Raw genomic sequence first — 5955 nt, forward strand, 5'->3', positions numbered from 1 at the left:
TCCTGCTCATGTGCCTGCTTAATGTCAGCTCCGTCATCACGTTCCCTACAGCACCCAAGATCTATTTTCTACAAAAGAGCTTGATCTGACCAACGGAGCCTCCTCAGCCTTCCCACCTTCTATTACTCCCTCTTCTTCCCAAACACTCTCTCTTCCTCTTCCCTCTCAAATGGAACCCGATCCTTCTTTCAACCCCAAGTAAGCCCTCCTATTCTGATATTGCAGCTTCATCCCCCCTCCCGTACATCTCCTCAAAGACGCCCTCACCCTATGGAAAGATATATCTGCAACACAAAAAGCTTGTAAGCATGGCAGACCCACAAGAGCACATCTACTATTTGCAACAGGAAATACGTGAGCTCAAGCTTAGAATTGTAGCTCTAGAAAGGAAAAACAATGATATGGAAGGGAAAGGCAAGCAGGAAATTATTCAAGAAGTGTTGCACAAACGCACTTCATCTCCACCAACACCTCAGCTGAAGGAAATGATCACAACTCAAGTAAGTTCTATCAAGCAGGAAATGCCTGCAAATGTCAATAACAAAGTCAATAAAGCTGAGTAATACATGGAGGTTAAAGAGCAGCAAAGTAGAGTACAAAATAAGATGATACTGCGCATCGGGAGGTTGCAAGATGGATGCATTGGAGCGGGGAGGGGGGTCTTATAGAAGACAGGATATTATGCCTCAAGAAAGAAAAATCACAAATCGATTGGGATGAAGACGACATAAGCGATGTTACTAAAAAAGGAACACAAGTGCAGGTACACTTCAATGAGAGCGCAGCAAGAGTCAAGATTCTCAGAAAAACACGCAAGCTAAAGGGTACAAGAATTTGGATATCTGAGGAGCTCACTCCAACCCAGCTCAAACAAAGACACGTCGAACTCACATAAGTGAAGGAAGCATGCAAGGAAAGTAAATAGGCAGTCTACTGGGATGGACAGGCTTTGATTTGAGATTTCAAAGACTCTCAGTCTTAAACTGATGTTATCCAAGCCATTTTTCTAAGATACTATTAGTATTTAGTCATGCATCTAAATAATTGGGGCTGAGCTGCCTTGAGCACTCCCTCGGCTCTCCGGGTATCCAAATTTTTTGTTGTACTTTGTCCCATAGACCCGTGAGGTCTTCCGAGGACATCTCTCTCTCTCTCTCTCTCTCTCTCTCTCTCCGATACCTCCATGACAATGGGTCAAATGGCCTAGAATCATTAATACTAAGGCATTTTGTGCACAGTTCCGTTGACAAGAATGAGATCTAGGACGAGTTTTGGGATCCTGTTTGAGTGGATGCATGGCTGCACTTTCAGGATGCACATGGATCAAATGGTATGTCACTGATATATCAGCTTGAATCCTTTAGATGCCCCATCTACAGCATGATTGAGGTACCAGCAGGGCTGTTCTTGGCACAATTCATCCCACATATAGACCACCAAATCTAAAGGTGGTAGCCTATATAAGTGGGAGCTCCATCTCATTCTTCAACAAAAGAGTTGGACTTTGGAACAGCCAAGCAGTACTTCAGTTGGAGCCTTAAAGCTAGGAGATGGGAGCCCTCAAGCAGAAGACCTTGCCCACCTAGCTGGTCGCCTATCTCTGGTCTCGCTCTCTCTCTCTCTCTCTCTCTGCTCACACTTTCGCACGTGCACAACTCTCACAGAATCAATTCATGCAAACAAGACTTGAGTTAGTAAAAGCTACTGCCATATATGCACTGGAAAATAAGAGTCTAACCCCAGTGATGTGCCATGCCTTGTTCTTTGGTACATTCTCAATTCAGTTCATGCAATCAAGTCTTGCGTTGGGTACTAAAAGCTACTTGCATACATGAAAAAATAAGAGTCCTTAAATATCGTACAAGACTGTAGCTTCGGCCAGCTGTAGACAATTAGATCCAATTCAAAAGAAGCGATTTATTTCACTGATATAAGTTTTCAGCAAGGGTATAGAATGAAGCATCTCAACCTAAACTACCATGGACAGTTTGCACCAAGTTTAGGCAGACTACATTACAATCATTGCACAGAGAATTTTCAGATTTGTAGTAATGCCTTCGAATAATTTTCTGTCCGGTCAACAATGACATCAGACCCATCCACAATTCTCTCTTTCAGCAAATTTGTTAAGTCTGGCTCACTGTTTCTTCAGTCCATGCAGCAGACTCTTCACTGATTTGATTCTTTTCAGTCAGTAGCACCACCGAAGCATGAGACAAACAATCAGTGTTTCACTTGATCCAGCTCCAGAAAAGGTGATCAAGTGCCTACGAAGAATAAGATCCACAAAAATCATTGAGTTTAAGGCTATTAAGAGGTATTGTGGCAGAAATTTGAATCGCATGTGCTTAGCAGCACAGCAGTTCCCAACAAGCTATCTTAAATGCCTGAGAAATTACCATATGTCCACGGTTGAGACCAAACCTAGAATGGGTGGGTCTAGGAGCATCCTTGTACTAGCTTAGTCAACTTTCAAGACCGACAGGATAATTAATGTTTGGTTATAACTGCCTAAGTTTTGGCACCTTAGATTCTACCAGGTAAGACACCCTCGATTCCAAAGACAATGATCTTTGATGGTAACAATTACCACATCTGGAAATGCAAAGTCAGTTAGAAGTTGCAGATCCTTACGTGGGTTTCTTTTCACAATCAACTGATGAATAGGATTGTTAATTACATGTATTGGCAGTTAGGGAGAGTTGTTTCCCTAGAGAAATGTTCAAGAGAGCTACGTTCTAGATGCCTAGGTTAGAATGATCTCATGAGCGGCGCTTCAATACAAGGCCACTCTCTAGATGAGGGACAGGTTTTTCCTAGGTTAGATCCCTAGCTCGACAATACCCCAGGCTCCGGGAAGATCTGAATGTACTAATCCTATGGCTAAGAGATGATTACTAGTTCCCTCCTTCTTGATGCTGGTTAAAAAAGATCTCCTCCTCCAAAGCAATCCCATTATTGTAAAAGGTAGTACTGCTTAATCCAGTTCAATCAAGAATCTAAACTCCTTACATTAATTTTCAACACTCAGAATCTAGGCATTCACATAACAACAAATATTACAATAAATGCATGCATCAACTAGCATCCAAGCGCACACATGAACACACATAAGAGAGGCTTGAAGATGGATCAGTTCCTCTCCCCTAACCCTGAGATAAAGAATTTCTCAAGGAGAAATAGGACTTGACTAGTCTAGACAATCCTATGCTTTCAACATGAGACAAACATAGTACATTTAAACGAAGAAGAAAGTAGATAGCTACAGGTACATGCTATCTTTGTCAAGATGTAGGCCACCTATGATTCCAAAGAAAGATAATATGCTCCATATGCTTTCATACGTCCACACACCACACATGAGCATGCATTTACACCGAGGTCAACATAATGAGCATATAACGAACTCTAGAAGGCTAGCATATAAAGAGAAGAGTCTCCCTATCCAAGCTACACCTGCTTATGCATGATTATTTCAATTGATCTCTTGCTTTAAGTAGAAAAGCTTAACCGCTAAAGAGAAGAATGCATTACTTACAAGTAACTTGTTTAACGTCATTCCATTATGAAATGATGGCCAAAATTAATCTAGTGGCTCTCAATGCAACCACATCTAACCTCTGATTAACGCTGTAGGTCTTACAGAAAAGCAGCCTCTGCAGTGTCTTGAGATTTGACGATTATCTTTACATTGAAAATAGGAACTTTACGGCCGTGCGTGAAAAAATATATATATAGGTTGACACAACAGCGTTTTCTCAATGCCTGTCTGGTTTAGGGGTGAGAATCTCTCAAGTTCTTGATTTGGGCAACGCTGACTATGTAGGAAATTGGCTAGTTTCCGCATAGTCGTGAAAGCGCTGGAGCGACAAGAAATTGACAACACGATCGCGATCAGTCACCTTTTTGGCGTGGTTTTTTGTGGCTTGGGTTGGGAAAGGGTGGGTTTGTGTGTTGTTGGTCAATTGGACCAGGTTAGTGGGACTAGGCGGGTTAGGTTGTGGTTAGTGACCTAGTTAGTGGTTAGGGTTAGGTTCGGTGTAGCTAATTTCGTGGTTTATTGTTTCAATGAGCTGATTTTGGCTCTCTGTTAGGTGGTGGCGCTCTTCTCTGCAGGCGTCGCTTCTCTGTCTCTTCTGAGCGTCGCTTCTCTCTTGGTGTCACTTCTCCGTCGCTTCTCTGTATGTTCCGTTCTGTTTTGGCCACGCTGTCCCTTCTGGTCTGTCTATCACCTCGTTCCGTTCGCGGAACACAGCTCTCTGGTGCTATGGAAGGGTTGGCGATGTGTCGCTCTGGTTTGTGGTCGGTCGGTTTTCTGGGAGGCGGGTTTTGCTTCTGCAGTCGGTCGTGCGATTCGTTCACTTGCATATGCGGGTTGAAAGGGTCGAAGCACACAGCCAAAGAAACCATGTGGAATTGGACATGCAACACATTGTTGTTGCATGTCGGTTACGAAGTTAAAAGGGCCTTCCTGATGTGTTGTTGTGTAATGTGTGGAGAATGAGGAGAGTCGGTTGCATGAGTGCGGGTGACTGGAGTCGGTTGCAAAACATCGTAGAAGGTGGATTGTTTTAGTAGATGTAGTTTTTGGATTTTGGTCATGAGGGGTCGCGCTTATACAAGGATGCACAGTGGTAGTCTAACGGTATAACTACTACTCGTATCACTACGCTTCTGTGCTCGGAGTCTGCAGTCTTTCGATTTCGTGTGTGAGGATTCGAAAAATCTGAAGTTTGAAAGCAAGTTCTTTGCTTGTGATGGCAAGTGTTAGTGAAGTAGACATGTCAGACTGCGTCGAAGGTATTTTGTCTTACTGTCACTTTTTTCGTGATCTTTTACTTTTCATATTTCGTTTGTTATTCTGGTTTGTTTTACATACATATTGCACTCAAACGTACCACTTCCGTCTGTATATCCGCGCAAAATGAAGCATGACATTGTCTTTTACTCTATTTTGGCGGCTTCTCTGTTTTATGCATTGATGTGCAGCAAAAACAAATATAACATTCTCCAAGTGGATTGATAATATTGGAATAGATATCTATTATCAACATATGTACTAGCAATACGATTGCAAATAGGTAAGCCAACACTATTCTTGAAAAGACAACCAAAAGATATTTTCACAAACGCTTTTAATCCAAAAATGAGTTTTTTATGGCAGTCGAATATGGACATATAGTACATTATGGATCCATATTGAGCCACGACATATTGCACCTCATACATTACAAAAATGGATGATACAATAATAAAAAGTCTTCAACACACAATTAAATGTTGCATACAACAACAGTATTGCATACGGTAGGCTACGAAAAATGGGAAATATATTTTTACACGCACAATAAATGAGTGCACAACTAGCATCTTTCATTACTCTATCTTTACCCTTACATAGGACAACAAGGAGCTTCTACTTTATAAACACAAACAAACAAGAAAACAGAGCACTCATCCTCAAGCAAAAAAAACAACTGCAACATCTCCCCAATGATTCCACCAACATAACCTGTGACACTATCATCACTAAATACACAAAAAGGAAAAACATGGATGACATTTGCTTCGCAACATTTGTAGCAGAATATAACTATGGCAACGGCATCATTAAAAAAAGATGCAAACCAAGAATTATAAGATTCGTGAAATTCAATATCATCAAGGATCTAGAGAATTACTATCGAGAACAAGTACTATTATACTATCCTTTCAAAGGCGATAAGAATCATAAAGTACTAATACATTTTTCTTTGCAAACAAGCCTATAATGCTGGCTATGACATTATACTATGAAATAAGTCTTTGTACACAAAAAATATTAATGATGATAAATAACTAGAAAAATCAAACATCCCATAAACGAATAACTGTGACACTGATAATGTTAATAACAATGATATCAAACAAAATAATTTCCTCACGTATGATATTACATTTGACATGCGAAGTATG

The sequence above is a fragment of the Dipteris shenzhenensis genome, chromosome 22 (genome assembly GCF_047967505.1).
Source record: "Dipteris shenzhenensis isolate YYH24624 ecotype China chromosome 22, Dip_SZ_1.0, whole genome shotgun sequence".
Taxonomy (NCBI): Eukaryota; Viridiplantae; Streptophyta; class Polypodiopsida; order Gleicheniales; family Dipteridaceae; genus Dipteris; species Dipteris shenzhenensis.